The sequence below is a fragment of the Mixophyes fleayi genome, chromosome 5 (assembly GCF_038048845.1).
Source record: "Mixophyes fleayi isolate aMixFle1 chromosome 5, aMixFle1.hap1, whole genome shotgun sequence".
In the NCBI taxonomy this organism is placed as follows: domain Eukaryota; kingdom Metazoa; phylum Chordata; class Amphibia; order Anura; family Limnodynastidae; genus Mixophyes; species Mixophyes fleayi.
The window spans coordinates 25,745,861-25,764,119 of record NC_134406.1 but is presented as its reverse complement, the minus strand read 5'-3'; the positions used below and the strand labels follow the sequence as shown (position 1 = coordinate 25,764,119).

Here is an 18,259-nt window from a genome sequence, read left to right as displayed (position 1 = left end):
TTTAAAGTTTTGTTCCACATTGAAGACCACATTTTTGTCACAGTTTCACACAAGCACCTTTGTATGATACACCTGTACTAACTTATATACATCTGGGACTAAGTAAGGAGATCCTCAAATCCTTGCCCCCTTAGGACCCTATCAAAAGGAAATCTTAGCTCAAAAGATCAGCACAAGACTTTTTAAGACTGCCCCAAATCCACGTGTTGGAACAATTTCCACACATCTGCAGATTGAAAGATTTTTCTTAAAGTCCATTTAGAGGTAGTCAGACTTGCTGTCCCCTATCCCATCATTTATAGCATATTGAATCCACTTAGACAGATGTTTCTGTTTAAAGATTCACAATAAAAAAAAAAAACTCTATTACAATCCGGTATATAATGTTTTTTTCTTTCCAGTATTGTTAAAGTATTAGACTTTTATAGACCAGACCAGTCAAATTATTCCGATCCAAAAATAAGTTGACTAAATTAGTTTATTTAACTTAAACTATCTTTAAAACATAAATATTACTCTTGGCTTCGGATTAACTGCATCCGAGCATATTCAAGGGATAAAATATCTTACTGTTTATTTTCACTTGAAGGTAAATATTTCATATTATATACTTTTTCAAATGATGCAGTGTTCTATAATCAATATTATCAACATAGGGGGGAATTCAATTGGCCGCGTAACTGTATCAAGTAACACGGCCTGCGCACTATTAATGTTATCACGGTAATAGTGCGCTTAAATACCATTATTATGGTAATTTCAAAGCAGCTCCCTGAGCAGAAAGCTGGGTTGATTTTACCGTAATAATGGTAATAGAGTTATCGCAGAGATAATCTGGGGGGAATTCAAGTGTGCAGGTTTACTGTGTCTTCAGTTCTGAAGGCTCTTGAAACTAATATATATCTATATATATATATATATATATATATATATATATATATATATATATATATATATATATATACAGATATATATCTATATATCTATATATATATATATCTATATATATATATATATATATATATATATATATATTTAAATTTAAATCTTCTATATAAAAATCATTGGTCTGTTTGTCTGTCTATTTATGCATTCGGAAAACCTGCACTTCCCATTAGTGTACGATGGATAGAACTTTGACCCAGGGAGCCTGTTCTGAGCCTTCCACTGGATAGATTTGGACTAAAACTTCACAGACTGGTAACACTGGATCCAAGAAGACATATTAGTTGGTTGTCCTGGTCGGACCTCACGTTGGTGTACGCTGGCCTGAACTTTGACCCTGTTCTAAATGGTAACACTGGATCCAAGAAAACATACTAGGGGGCTGAGGTCCTGATCGAACCTCCCGCTGGTCAGAACTTTTACCCGGGGAGCCTGTACTGGGCCTTTCACTGGATGGATTTGGTTTGTTTGTCTGTCTGGTTATGCATGCGGACACCCCTGAACCGATTGGAATGAAACCAAAGTGAGGTGATCTAGCTGAATCCTGGCCATGTTTTAGGGGGGGTTAGGGTCCAGACCTCCAGTTGGCTGGATGGATTTGGACAAAAACTTCACAGAATGTTAACACTGGATCCCAGAAGACATACTTGGGGGTTGAGATTCCGGTCGGACCTCCCACTGGTGTACGCTGGCCAGAACTTTGACCCAGGGAACCTGTTCTGGGCCTTCCACCGGATGGATTTGGATGATATGTAATATGAAAACAAAGACAACACTGGGCAGCCACCTCATGGGTGTGTTGGAAGAGCTGCTAAGCTACTAATTATTTTGAAAAGGTTACAGTTACATCCAACTCATTGATAACTTAATAACTTGAAGATTTAAACCCGGGCACCGACGGGTACTTCAGCCTGTATGTATGTATATATATATATATATATATATTTATTTAGCATCTATTTCATCCCCATCATTAGTACATTTATATTGCAGTTACAGTGGCCCTTTGAAATATATCCATTGTCAATCTGCAATAATGGAATCTAGGACCTAGTAACGTAGCTGAGATATGGGGCACCAGAGGCCACTTACAAGACTAAGGCAGTACCTTGCTTTATCCGGTATAAGCTCTACAAATCCATTTTTTTTAAATAAATGATATATTACACAATAAACAACTGGCCACCAAGTCAACCAATGTGCATTTGTCAAATTACACTTTTGCAGATGTATAAATAATTTCAGAAACATAATTAAAATGAACACATCTCTATCTAGCAAGTCTTTGTTTACTATATAGTGCGGCAGCTTAAACTATAAGCATATAAATGACCTGGTAAGTTGGTGAAAGACGGTATTAAGTGAGACAAAGCTTTACATAAACGCTGCTTACATTTAAAAGCGAATTTGGACCAGAAAGCAGAAACGTCAAACATCTGATAACAAATGTTCCCAAAAGAATACAAATTAATAAAACAGACTTACTGAGTATTTTTATCCAGTGACAGAACTAATTCACTGAACATTATTATTGTTTAAAACTAAACATGCGGCGGGTGAGAAGGGCTCACAAACACCGGCGTCCACGATAGAATCATTAACTAACAGAGGCTGATGGGATTTGTAGTTCACAGAAGGTTTTTGTAAAAGGTGCATTTTTACTGTATAGTTCCATTTAGTGTCCAAATATTCATATTATCCTAGAAAGTTATGAACCACCTCTGTAATTACATTTTACTCCATTCTCTGGCAAAAGGTCAACTTTGCTTTTAAACAACTAGAATGTCTGCTGATTCTGTCCGTTCTAATTTGTGTACTGATTTGTAAATACTTGTATTCATTGTTTTACTCCCTTATCGTTTAAAACAGTGGTTAGTATTACTGTCTCACAGCGCTGGAGTTATGGGCCTCAGTCATTAAGGAGAGCAAAGCATAGAAAGCTTTGCACCTGGGCAAAACCATGTTTTAGTGGAGGGGGAGGTAAATTTAAAATGTGGTGACGGATTTATAGTTGGGGTATAGTTGGGGTAGGGCATGTCCTAGATCAACTTTACATTTTAGTGTAAAAATAAAGCTATCAAGTATTTGTGTGCTAGATGAAAAACAGCCAGTATTTAACTTATGTGCATAATAATAAACTAATTTGCACCCCTTGCATTGTAACATGGTTTGTCCCAGAAAACATTTACTCCTTTTATTGTCTTAATTTCCTAAATGACTCAGGTCCTATGAGTTCAATTACCAGCAGGGCTCTATTTGTGTGGAGATTGTATGTTCTCCCTGTGTTTGTTTGGTTTTCCTCCGGGTGATCTGGTTTTCTCCCACACTCCAGAAACAAACTGGTAGATTAATTGGCTGCTGACTAAAAGGACCGTAGTGTGTTTGTGTGTTAGGGAATTAGACTGTAAGCTCCAATGGGGCAGGTACTGATATGAATGACTACACATACTCTGTAGAGCGCTGTATAATATAAATGATAATAAAACAGGATTTCAAATCACCTTCAAGAGAAGCTGTCAGTTCTGAGATAAAGGCATACTTGTCAACTCTCCCGGAATGTCCGGAAGACTCCAGAAATCCGGGTAGGTCTCCCGGACTCCCGGGAGAGCAGGCAAGTATCTCCCATACTGCAATTTACTCGCCAAAATGATGTGACTCGCGGTGAATCACGTCATATTGCCCCCCACGCAACAAAATTACACTTTTGTTGCGGGGGTGGGGTCAAAATGACGCTATTGACCGCGCCCTGCCCTCTCCCACCCTCCAACAATGCCCATGAGTGCCAGGACCTAATGTTTCACAGCGGAACATTGCCCAAAGCATCACACTGCCTCTGCCAGCATAGTGCATCCTGGTGCCATCTCTTCCCCAAGTAAACAACCATACGCATTCGGCCATCCACATGATGTAAAAGAAAACGTGATTCATCAGACCAGTCCACCTTCCTTCATTGCTCCATGGTCCAGTTCTGACACTGACCTGCCCATTGTAGGTGCTTTCTGCGCTAGAAAGGAGTCAGCATGGACACTCTGACTGATCTGCGGCTATGCAGCCCCATACACAGCAACCTGTGATGCACTGTGTGATCTGACACCTTTCTATCATAGCCAGCGTTAACTATTTCAGCAATTTGTGCTGCAGTAGCTCTTCTGTGGGATTGGACCAGACGGGCTAGTCTTCACCCCAACGCGCTTCATAGGGCTCTGGGCGCCCATGACCCAGTCGACGGTTCACCGGTTGTCCTTTCTTGGACCACTTTTGGTAGGTACTAACCACTACATACTGGGAACACCCCACAACACCTGCGGTTTTGGAGATGCTCTGACTCAGTATTCTAGCATCACAATTTGGCTCTTGTCAAAGTCGCTCAGATCCGTTTCAGTCATTTATTTGTATAATCAGGTAGATGTTTACCTTTGCTGCCCTGGATACCAGACTGCTTTTTGCCTTCACTGTCATCATTTGCAGAGAGAAGCTTTGTGACATATCCCAGGACGACGGAAATAATTAACTTTTTAATATTAGATAAATACATGGCTGAAAACCAGAGATATAGGTTAGAAAAACAAAGAAGCTCATTTAGTAAAAGTGGCCAGAGGGTATGTACAAGCCAACACCGTTACATTCACAAGAGCTTCTGGGACAGTGATTAGAAACACTGGTTCACACTCTGGTTGGAGAGTCACCTCTGCCGGCATATACACTGTGCACATGTCAGGTAAAACAAACCACATGGTTAAGAGCTGAGCACAATTACAAAGCATCCTAGGTCCTAATAAAAAGCAGACGGCCCCTTCTCTCACCCTTCGCTCTGTGAAGTCAACGGATTTCCCACGTGCACCAGCCAGTGACATGTTCCCTCTCTGACAGCTAATGAACTTCTTACAGACAATCTGTTCCCAGTCATCTGTCTGCCATGGCTTTCACTCTGCAACAAAGGGGCACAGCAGGCCCTGCCCCCGTGAGAGGAAACGTAGCTCCAGGCCCAGGGGGGAGATATTACTTTTATTAATAAGAGTCAATAAAACAAGCATTTAACCTTAACAAATAAGTCTATGATGTGCTGCTTTGCACAATGGTCCCCTTTGGACTATGGGTGGTACTAAAGGGGTAGGAGGTCGGATTTTACTGGGCACCTTCGAAAAAATTTATAAGTAAAGGAGTAGATTGGGATATGTACTGAGTGAATTCAATATGCAGAAGTGTCTGTGTGACTCCACCCTTAATTTGATTGGTTGCTATGAGTTACCCACTAGTTTGATTGGTTGCTATGAGTTACCTACTAGTTTGATTGGTTGCTATGCGTTACCCACTAGTTTGATTGGTTGCTATGAGTTACCTACTAGTTTGATTGGTTGCTATGAGTCACCCACTAGTTTGATTGGTTGCTATGAGTTACCCACCAGTTTAATTGGTTGCTATGAGCTACCCACTAGTTTGATTGGTTGCTATGAGCTACCCACTAGTTTGATTGGTTGCTATGAGTTACCCACTAGTTTGATTGGTTGCTATGAGTTACAGTACATTTGATTATTAAAGCTATGGATGAAACAAATTGTGGTAAGCTAAAGCATGTGACAAGCAATTACCAGTCCTCATAGCCAAATTTGAAGGTGGGGGGGGGTTAGCGATGCACATCTACTTCCCACAGCTGAGACCCCCGCTCTGAGAACCCTGCATGCACAGTGGGGACTCATTTTGTCTTTTAGTTCTACTGTGATAATTATGGTACTCCATTCAGGAGAGCAGAAAGGACGGGCGTGGAAAAGATAGAAACGTCATGGGTGTTATGTCCCTGCATGTGATATTTTGCTGTACAAAGTGATATAGCTTGGACTGAAGCAGGGGTCTCAATAAAATTGAAAATCCTAAGGGACATTACCAAAGCATCTGCAGATTAATTGGTTAAAGGGTTTGTAAGTCATAATGTGACTGAATCCCTTGTGACAGGTTTAGGCTCCCCAGTTTTTATGGCACTATAAGTCCAAGCATGTATATCCAGCCTCTGGGACTTGTGGTTCCACAGCAGCTGGACCCTCCCAGGCTGCCTACTTCAGCCTTATGTGAACTCACTAGTTATTCTCAGATCAGTTAGTTCTAGTTTCCTAGTGAAGTGGGCGAGACGGGGCCTCAATGAAGCAATTTGCCGCGATTGAGTCACCCTGGTCCAACCCCAGTGTATGGAATACACAATGGTGCCATTTCCCTGCTCACGGAAGAAGAGGGGGGGGGGGAAATTAAGTGATCGGTGGATCCATGCCCTCCTGAACTTGCCTTCTGACCACCTCTCTGGGATCTCACAGAGCGGAGATTTGTATAGTTGGCGCGTATGGTTTCAACTGATACACAATAAAATAATTTTTCCGTAAAGGCTAAAAAGTCATATCAGAACTTTATTTAACTAATAAAGAATTGTGAAACTTTTTCTTCTTCTGCTGCACGGGTCATAATAACATAATTCCCCACTGCACTAAGGGATAGTAAAGGTTACTGATCCCTGCTTCACAAGCTCTGTACTAATTGTTGCAACTTCCATTTAGTTTAGACGGAGAGTCCCACATGTGTCCTTGGGAGATTGCCCATTATGAGCAGATGATGTTTCTTTATGTGAATACAATGCTGTACAGTCCTCATTAATAAATAATTTGCTGCATGCCTTAGAATAATCTCCCCTCCCTTTAGTAAACCTCTCATGTTTTACATCTGAACTGTATGTGCTGATCTATGCAAATGGTTATTAAAAAATGAAGCTTAAAATAATGGCCACGTGTTTGCATCTTTCGTAATAGTGTCCGGGTCCTATTTACCAAGCCTTAGCTCCTGGCTAATTTTATTATTGGGTGTATTTATAAAAGCCTCGATGACAGGTGAAGACTACCGCTGGCTATTTCCGGAGCTCGCCTAAACCATGGGCCTCCGGCGAAGCTTCCTCATGAAGCTTACTTAACAGGCACAGTGGCGGTACAAGCACTTCCCTAGTCATCTGATCGCTAACACCATCTCAGAAAGCTAATAGCAGAGGAATAGTACAGGAAAAATGCTTTATTAGGAAAATTAAGCATTTTTCCCTTTTTTAAGTTATTTTAGTTTTGATACATTTTTTTTACAATTTGTTCTTCTTTAAAATTTTATTATTTATTTATTTTGGCAAATATGGAACTGGAAGCCCAAGTTGGATCAGTTTGCCTAACTCTACAAATGTGTACACCTAACCCACAGTTGTCAACACTCCAGATCCACCCAAATGCTGCCATCACAACAACTAAGTTTAAGTCCGGCCTTCCAGTTCCAGTGCGCAGACGTGAGCCGCAGCGCCAGTTCACGCATGCGCATGGGGAACCTGCACTGATTTGGTGAGCGGTAAGACTCCTCTTATCGCTAACAGCCAGTATTGCCGGGGAGCTGAGTATCACAATAGAAAATCTAGGATATCACCCTGGTATTATAAATGGGCCCCTAAATCTTATATATAAAGATCTGGCTAAAACCGGATGTTTTCATCCAGATTTGGTCAGTCAATTTGAAAAAATTTTGGGATGTAATTTACCAAGTATTAGGCTGTGTGTGGACCCATTCTAACAGATAAAATCCAGTCTGATCGGAATTAATTTGTCAGATAAATATCTGGCCAGATGATGATCAGCATTATACCAGAGAAATGGCCAAGCACAAATGTGTTTTGAGTCTTCGAAACACTCTGTGGTTTGTAAATTCAGAGCTACAGACCCTAAATGGTCCATCCATTACAATTGCCTTCATAATGTAGTTTCTAAAATTAGCACACAGATGTATAATGCAAATCCAAAAACATACTAATAGGTTAATTGGCCGCTGACAAAATTAACCCTAAGTCTGTGTGTGTGCGAGTGCGTGTGTGTGTGTCTGTGTGTGTGTGTGTGTGTGTGTGTGAGTGTGTGTGTGTGTGTGTCTGTGTGTGTGTGTTAGGGATCTAGACTGTAAGCTCCATTGGGACAAGGACTGATGTGAATGACAAATATCCTCTGTACAGCGCTGTGGAGTTGGTGGCGCTATATAAATAAATGGTGATGATGATGATAATGCACCATTTAAGGGTAAAAACACATGTAGGTGAGTGATTGTATATTTATTAACACTGCTGGAAATAGCAAGGATGTTATGTAAATGTGTTGGGTACGCTTGATCGATGCGAATCCGACATCGACAAGCCCTCCAACTAAAATCCAAATTTCTGGCAAACCGATGTGAAAATAAACAGACTTACCTTGAAGCCGACGCTGGAGATCTCCGATTGGCTCACCATGCTGACAGCAAGTTATCCTGATTGGAGAAATATTTGTCACTGCAGCTTCACGTCAATACAAATTTAAAGCGGCAATATGGGGACCCCTAAGGTTAAGTGTTTAAACACTTAACCCGACATTGCCGCTTTAAATTTCTATTGACATCAAAGCAAGTGCCGACCACTTCTCCAATTGGGATAACTTGCTGTCAGCATGATGAGCCAAACAGAGATCTCCAGAGTTGGCTTCAAGGTAAGTCTGTTTATTTTCACATCGGTTTGGCAGAAATTCAGATTTTAGTTGGAGGGCTTATCGATGTCGGATTGGTGGTAATCGTGAAAACGATTAGCACCGATGTAAATTACATTTCATTGACCTATTTTTTAAATCTGTTTTTTTTAAGACATGGGTAGAGATTAGGTAAATTTTCAAAGCTATTCCACATTTGGCCACAAAATGTCATAGCTACGGCCAGTAGAATTTAGCTTTAAGTCTTCACAGTCCTGCCCCATCTTCACTACTCCTAATCTATGGCTTATTTTTCTTAAAACGACCCCTAACTAACCTGTCCCTTCCCAAAAAAAATTAACCCATTTCCACCTCAGTCATGCCCCCATTGCACCCAACTTCATCTGGTTTCAGGGGGGAATCTGTACACAAAATAAATAATCTTAATAAACAGATGTTTTTTCAAAGGAGGTTTTAGGAACAGTAGTTAGCTGGATACATTATCAGAACAAAACACAATTCTATTACAAATTAGGAATATGGGAAACTAGATAACTGCAGAAAAAGTCTGAAAGTCAAAGTACAGACATGTAAACCAAAGGAATAACTTTTACTAAGTGTCTGAGCAGGATACAGCGTCGCTAACATCCAACTATAATGTGAGTTCAGGGTCTGGATAAATCTCTCGTAGCCCTGGGCACTGTAATACCTAGCCTGGGCCTCAGACATAAAGAGCTCTTACCAGGTCCATCTTTGCAACTGGTCTCACTGATGTGTAGCACAATCGCTTCCACTCCCATAGACCTCACATAGATATTCCTACAAAGACACAATTCACGGCGTATTCTTATATAAAACACTCTACAGAATCTGCTCCACGTCAGACTCCATCTTCTACGTAACACAAGTAGTAGCTGTAGTAGCATAGAGCTTTTCTTTCTATTCTAAAAACAAACTGAGCGGTTGGATGACTTTTGGGGGCTGTTAGTGCAGCCGGAGGGTTATCGCACGTAGAGGTTAATTGGGGACATCCACAGGAACATGCTAATATCGATAGGATCGTTATCAGAAATCTGGGCTGCTTTCCGGCCATGCCCTCTGCTATACCAGGTTACCTGACCGATATCGGCATTTACTGACTGGTTGCTGGCAGGAATTATTATTTGATTAATATCAAAGGAAATAGCAGCTGTTTGGGGGGTGGGTATTGTAGTGGCTGCTTTCAATTATTATTGTTATTGTTTATTTATATTACGCAGCGCTGGACAGAGAATACGTAGTCATTGCATCAGTCCCTGCCCCTTTGGAGCTTACAATCTAAATTGCCTATATATACACACACTAGGATCCAATTTGTCAGAAACCAAAGAACCTACTAGGATGGTTTTGGAAAACCCACATAAATATACCTACCAATGTTGGTCTTCCTGGCAGCTGGATGGGGGCGTGGCCAGGGCACACCGGGTCATAGGCCAGTGTTGGCTAACCTGTGACACGCCAGGTGTTGTAAAACTACAAGTCCCAGCATGCTTTGCCAATATATAGCAGCTTATTGCTGGAAGGGTATGCTGGGACTTGTAGTTTCACAACACCTGGAGTGTTACAGGTTAGCCAACAGTGTCATAGGCAGTCATAGGGAATCACCAAAACCGCGGGGTCTTGATACATAGTCCATACTTGGCAACTCTCCTGGAATGTCTTGGAGACTCCCGGAATCCGGCTAGGTCTTCTGGACTTCCGAGAGAGCAGGCAATTCTCCCACATCCTGACAGTTGGCAGCCTCAATGACGCGATTCGCGGTGAATTGCCTCATTTTGGCGCCGACCCCCACGTCAAAAATCTATCTATTGTTGTGGGGGTGGGGCCAAAATGACACGATTGACTGTGCTCCGCCCCCTTCCACCCTCTTTCAAACTAACATGCAAACAAGGCCAACTCTGGCTTGTTCAGCATGGAGCAGGAAGCGATTTTTCACTCTTTGCAAGATGTATTCCATTATTAACCCCTGCAGGCAATGTAAGCAGGTCCAGTGTTTTTCACTTCATGTACTCGATATTCTGAAATATTTTTTTCTTCGTTGTGAAAAGCACATCCTGAGGCAGGAGGATGTTTTCTCATAAAGTATTAGACCAGCGGGTTGAGGCTGAGTTTTTGTAGAATCTATTTTTGTGTAAAAAAAAATAAGAAACATGTGTATGCGGATTTATAAGAAATGAACTGAATTCATCTACGTCAGCCCTTTGTTATCTTTTGATCTTCACTCTCTTGTGAGAGATTATCTGTGTCTGTAGAAAGCTTCAGACTGCAATGTCCACCGGCAAGAACACAGGACTGCATATAACATCAATGCATCTTAAACTATAACATAAATGCATTGGGACCATATTTTTAATATAAGTTTCCTTGCGATTTTTGCTCTCAATTCGTTAAAGAGCAAGTAAAGCCATTATCTGACTCGAATATAAAAATGCTGTGTACTTCTGAGCTGAAAAATATACATGAAATACATTGGGGGGAATTCAATTGTTCGGCTTGACGGCCGAAAAACTCGCGCTCTAAAACTATTACCGTTAATACGGTAAAATTGCGCTTAAAAACCGTTCATACAGTAATTTACTGTATTAACGGTAATAGTTTTAGAGCGCGAGTTTTTCGGCCGCCAAGCCGAACAATTGAATACCCCCCATTGAGTGTTTATACGTCAATCATGCTCTCCTTTATACCTCTGTAGCAGGTGGCCATGTTAGTGACAGACTTACAGACCTGCTCTGAAGAAGGCACTGTGCGTATTGGTAGATTTCTACACAGGGCAGGGCCAGTGATGTCACAGCAGCTCAACAGACTGTAATCCCAAGTATTGATCTGCATCAGAATGCTATGGAGAACACTAACATATCAGAACACTGTCTTAAAGATGTGAGGGTGATTTTAACTTACTGTAAGGAAATGGGGAGGTAATATTCTTTGAAACTTTACTTTTCAACTTTTACTTTTTAGCAGGGCTGCAGTGGAATCTCTTTCAAACTTTACTTTTCAACTTGCTGCCCACCTTGCTGAGCTACACTCCACTGCATAGGAATGCTGATAAAACAAACCTAAAACAGTGATTGTTGATCCCTCTTAACAATGGCCAATGAGTACTTATGCAAGCTATTTTCAAATGCAGGCAGACTACAACATACTTGCCAACTCTCCCGTAATGTTCGGGAGACTCCCTCCAATTCTGGGTAGGACTCCCGGGAGAGCAGACAATTCTCTTGCCACTTCGTAGTGAAGTGGGCAGATTTTGAGCCTTCATGATGTGATTTTCCGGGAATCGCACCACTTTGGCCCTGCCCTGTGGTAAAATGACACGTTTGCGTCATGGGCCAAAAGGACGCAATTCACTGAGACCCGCCCCCTCATAGCCATTACTAGGGAAATCAATAAAACATTATTTCATATTATTGCTTCCTTCTTCCCCCATCTAGCAGACTGCAGGTTAATGGAATGTTGTCAACGTAAGTGATTGGACGGCTGCTGCGGCTTGTCCAATCAGCTGCGCTCACAACTTTATCTTTCACTGCTTTGAGCTTCTACATGGGGTAGGGTTCCCTTGGGTTCCAGTTCCCTTGGTTCCCTTGGTTTCCAGTTTTCCCATCCAAAATCAGAATAGCGGGCCAGGGCCCTCAAATTGGGACTGTCCCTCCTAAATCGGTACAGTTGCAATGGTGTCCCAGTTTTTTTTTTCAAAATTATTTGAGCCCTAATGTTTGTGATATAAAACGATGGAGAATACGTTTGCTCTGCAGTTAGATGTTAAACACCCTCACAGACCAGTGATGATCATGGGACCTGCGTATTGCCCCACTTATATATATATTTTTTAAAAATGAAGTTGAATGGTATAATGATCAAACGCCCATGTGACTCAGCTTGTTACATGGGCCATATAGTCCCCAGTGTGAACACTGCAGAGCCGTCAGGGATAACTGGTTAAACATTATAATTTTCTCGTTTTAATGCATCATTCCAGAAATAGCCAACACATCTGTTTGTATAAATCCTCAGAGTTTGAAATTTAAACTGAAAAAAAATAATCACACGCAGGTTGTCTAATAGAAAGCAGTGATTTATGGTGCTGGATTACTCTGCGCTTTGCTTCAAAATAACATGCACACAGGTCAATTTTCTCTTTGTTAAAAACAATGTATGTTTAAAGCAATGTTTTGTGTGCTTTCAGGAAAAATGGGATTTTTCCTTAATCACCTCCTTTGGGAATGTTGCCTGTGATAGTAGAATTATTATTGAGCTTTATAATGTTTATGTGTATTATCGGTAATGGTAATAGTCTGTGGTTTTAGCTGTGATTGTTTTATGTTGTTGGAGGTTTCTTCCCTCCATACTGCTCAGGATAGGGTAATACTTACAGCTTGTGCTGCCTTTGGCATGTGTAAATTAGATAGCCAGGAGTAGGTACTTTAGCACTCCATGTAATTTTGCCCAAACCCTCTTATTACTGCTTGGCTGGGTAAATGGGTAGCAACGCTGCCATAGGCAAACCGAGTTTTTTTTTCCAGTGCCTGGAAACCCCCCTCCAAGCTTGGGGCACTGTATAATTAAGGTGGCTGGACCCTGCTCCCGCTTCACACAGCTCTGCTTGAAAAGGGAGAGCTGCATGTACCTAACAGTAGTGCACACAGCATGGCCCATGTATATTATGGGGATAGGAAGAGATGGAGAGCAGCCAAGCACTATCTAAAATTATAGCCACACCCCCCTCTACAAATCCTGCGTTTGTCCCTGGCTGCGACTAATTAACCAGCAAAACATGAAGATATCTTTTTCTGTTGCCCCCTGAATCGTGCTGCCCTAAGCAAGTGCCTCTTAGGACCTACAGAGTTTTGTTGACACAACTCTGGTGCCAGGTGATTCTTTAGTAGATGATGGAACAATATGAAGGTCTCTAGGTAATAGATACAATATATAAACCTTGTCTATTGCAACAGATGAACATAGTCATATGAATGAACTCAAAATACTAATCTTAGTACAGACCTGGAAAAGGGCAACTTCGAGTGTACTTAAAATCTCCAGTTTCGGATCTATCTAGATGTCAAGTAAACACCTGTCTAAGGATCTTCTGACAGTTTATCAAATCTAGTCCACTGCATTTTATATAGGGAAATTGGACCAAGTTTGACAGATATTTACAATACATGAACGTTCATCACTTATTTTTACAAGGTGTAGGAAGAAGACATGACAGGTGGGAGTACAGCGCCACTTGGATGCTGAATTAGGTTGGAAATCTTAGACTCTAGGAGCAGTATGGGCTCCGTCACCTTGGGGTGCCTCAGCAAATGTAATTTTTATTTTTACGGCATAAACGTGTTTGACAAGTAAAGTACACATTGAATGCAATGCTTTGAGCGCATCTAAGAAAAAAAAGCATTTTGGAAATGTATCCTTTGTGGTAAAGGGCCGATTATTTTTAAGCAGATGTCCCAGACTAATATATTAATATATCAGGTGTACTTATTCTATATCATACTTGCCTACTCTCCCGGAATCTCCGGGAGGCTCACGAATTTCGGGGAGTCCTCATGGACTCCGGAAAGAGCAGGCAAAGCTCCCGCATTTGCCGAAATTCACGTCAGTGAATGGAGGAGGTGTGGCTTAATCACTTAATTAAGCTCCGCCCCTTCATTCCATGCCATGAATTTCGGCTTTTTATAGTGGGGGCGGGGTTATCCTCCTACCCCATGTCACATGACTTCTCCCCCAGATCTCCCGGGGGAGACATCTTAAAAGTTGGCATGTATGTTCTATACCTCTTGTAGAGACGTTGTCCAATTGGTGGCACCCAGGTTATTTGTGGTGTTAACAAAAACTCCATAAACTCTATTGTGTAAGAACCTTTTCTGAATGTATTTTGATCCACAGACACACATTTATAAAGTGTGCGCCATAAAAAAGCATAAACTCTCCCATTCTTAATTTTAGAGATGAGCGGGCTCGGATATCTGAAATCCGAGCCCACCCGAACGTTGCCGATCCGAGACAGATCCGGGTATTCCCGCCAATTGCAAAACTGAAACCGAGGCTCTGAGTCATAATTCCGCTGTCGGATCTCGCGATACTCGGATCCTATAAATTCCCCGCTAGCCGCGGCCATCTTCACTCGGGCATTGATCAGGGTAGAGGGAGGTTGTGTTAGGTGGTCCTCTGTCCTGCTATATCTCGTGCTGTGCTGGGGAAATAACAGCACAGCACAGCACAGCACAGCACGAAAATTTTTAAAAAAAGTTATAAAAAAAAAATATCCAAAAACAATCCTGCAGTATAAGTCCATTGGTACTGCAATAATACAAAGTTCACTGATTCTGCAAAATAGTCTGGGAATTAGTGGAAATGATTGTTATTGAATGTTATTGAGGTTAATAATAGCGTAGGAGTGAAAATAAACCAAAAAACTTGATTTTAACACTTTTTATGTTATTTTCAAAATAAATCCGAATCCAAAACATTAAATCCGAACCAAAACCTTTCATCAGGTGTTTTGCGAAACAAATCCAAACCCAAAACCTCAAGCAAATCCGAATCCAAAACACAAAACACGAGACACCAAAAGTGGCCGGTGCACATCCCTACTTAATTTATTATTATTTATTGTTGTTTATTTATATAGTGGCTATCATATTACGCAGTGTTTTACAGAGAATATTTATCGTCCACATCACACACACAGACACACACACATACGCACACACACAGACACACACACATACACACACACACACAGACACACACACATACACACACAGACACACACACAGACGCGCACACAGACACACAGACACACAGACACACACACAGACACACACACATACACACAGACACACACACAGACGCACACGCACACACACTCATTAGGGTCTGTTTTGTCAAAAGCTAATAAACCGACCAGTATGTTTTTGGACAGCAGCAGGTAACCGGAGCACCCGGTGGAAACCACGCAATCTCAGGGAGAACATACAAACTCCATTCAGATAGGTTCCTCACACATGACCCCAGCAGTGAGGCAGTAATGCTAACCACTGTGCCCCCGTGCTGCCAGGATATCTACAGGGGAGGAACGCATGAGGTCCTGGGAGAGAGGACAGGCAGTGCCGGGCCCTCTGCAAATGTTACACCCTCCAGAGACCTCCCTCACCTATGTCCATGTAGCGGCTGCACCCCCTGCAGTAGAGGTAGTTCAGCCACTGTCTACAGTCCTGAACTTCTTCCACATGCTCAACATTATAAAGGATTCTGCTATCACCACAGCAAGAGCCGGACATCAATATTTACCAGAAACCTCGATGACATCATGACGAGAGTTTCCCTTGAAGATTGCAGCTGTGGCTGCAGTAATATCACAGGATTCTATAACGTATGGGAACTTTACATGCTGGAGCTGGTTCTAGGCAAATGCACTGGACTGCGATAAGGACTAAAACTGAAAGAAGACAACTGGTTGGCATATTGTGTGAAGGTACATGCTATAGTGTCTGTTACCAGATCTGGGGCAGGTTCTGGTATAGTGTATGTAGGTACATCATCATCATTCAGCTATTTCCACAGCACTGTACAGAGAACACACTCACATCAGTCCCTGCCCCATTGGAGCTTACAGTCTAAATTCCCTAACATAGACACACACAGACAGAGAGAGACTAGGGTCAATTTAATAGCAGTCAATTAACCTACCAGTATGTTTTTGGAACGTGGGAGGAAACCGGAGAACCCAGAGGAAACCCACCCAAACACGGGGAGAACATACAAACTCCACACAGATAAGGCCGTGGTCTGGAATCGAACTCATGACCCCAGCGCTGTGAGGCAAAAGTGCTAACCACTGAGCCACCGGCTGGTTTAGTGTGTAGGCCATTAGCTGGTATATTGTTTGGGGGCAGAGGCTGGTATATAGTAGGCAATGAAAATACCAGCCTCGGTTGGCCGTCTGGATTATATAATATATAGCATTTTGAGCAATTCTTAATTTCCAAGATATGTGTCCATGTCTAATATATACACTCCAAGAGTTCAACTAATTAATTAACAAATATTCTTATCATTAAAATACATGGGATAAAAATATATAAAACCACAACTTGACAGTGCCATTGTTGAGTGTGTGGCCGTGTCACAGACAGACTGATTGCAGATTCTTGTAACCATCAGCAATGTTAGCAAACAGGAGGCACCAAAGGTAAGGTGAACGGGAGGGATATGGAGAGGAGGAAGGAAGCATTGGATGGATAAGGGGGCACTGGAGGAATTTAGCACACCAGGCTCCTCACGCTACACAGCCATCCCTGGTGTATTATGTCCAAGTGCAATGGAAGTGAAACAATTAAATAGAACTTTGCTAATGTTAATCCATTAAAATTAAATAATGAGAGGATGGAGAGATTTTAATTTGCTTTGGAAGAAAGAAACATGTTCTGATCAAACTCGGAGAAGTCAACAGGGAACAATTATTCGTTAATACACATAACAAAAGCATTGAGCTAGTACATAAAGCTGACAATAGGAAACAATGCTGTGTTAAGTTTATAATTAACATGTGGAAGTCGTTACCACTGGTTGTTGCATGAGAAAACAATAATAGCGGACTAAAATTAAACAAGACATACTTCTGGAAATAAATCCCATCAAAGCTCTTTATTAATGTGCACAAAACACAGGATATACATACATGTGTCCTGAACAGTGTATAGTGCACGGAATGGTTGTCAGAGCTACAAGTATATGGACTGCTGATCATTAGGCTAATATGCAGTTTTGGTCACTAATTATATGACACTGAGACATAAGTAACAAAGTAATTATTTCACACTGAGACATGAATGACAATGGAATTCTATGACACTAAACATGAATGATAGATTTCTGTGTCACTGTCACTTCACTGACAATGGAATTGATCACAGAAAGATTTTTAGCATGACCACGCTCCTCATGCTACACAGCAATGGAATTCTATGACAGTGAGACATGAATGACAATAGATTATTGTGTCACTGTGACATCACTGACAATTGAATTGATGACACTGAGACATGAATGACAATAGATTACTGTGTCACTGTGATGTCACTGACAATAGAATTCTGTGACACTGAGACATAAATAACAATAGATTACTGTGTCACTGTGACATCACTGACAATTGAATTGATGACACTAAGACATGAATGACAATAGATTACTGTGTCGCTGTGACTTGACTCACAGTGGAATTCTATGACACTGAGACATGAATATCAATAGATTACTGTGTCACTGTGATGTCACTGACAATAGAATTCTGTGACACTGAGACATAAATAACAATAGATTACTGTGTCACTGTGACATCACTGACAATTGAATTGATGACACTGAGACATGAATGACAATAGATTACTGTGTCACTGTGACATCACTGACAAAAGATTGAATGACAATAAATTACTGTATCACTGTGACATCACTCACAATGGAATTCTATGACATTTAGACACGAATGATAATAGATTAATGAGTCACTGTAACATCACTGACAACAGAATTGATGACACTGGGACATGAATGACAATAGATTACTGTGGCACTATAAAAACACTGATATTGGAATTGATGACACTAAGACATAAATGACATGATGATGGAAATCTATTACACTATAATATCAATGACAATAGAATCGTGGGGCACTTCAGCATCACTCACAATGGAATCCTACAACACTGTGATTTTAATTATATTTGTATATGTGTATTAGTATGTGACACTTTGACATAATTGATAGTGACATT

General features: G+C 41.2%; 1 protein-coding gene across 2 annotated transcripts in view; it reads right to left on the bottom strand.

Moving 5' to 3' along the window:
• Positions 1-18,259, bottom strand: part of ITGA8 (integrin subunit alpha 8) — a 137,885-nt gene that overhangs the window by 114,655 nt on the left and 4,971 nt on the right. The window lies entirely within an intron of this gene.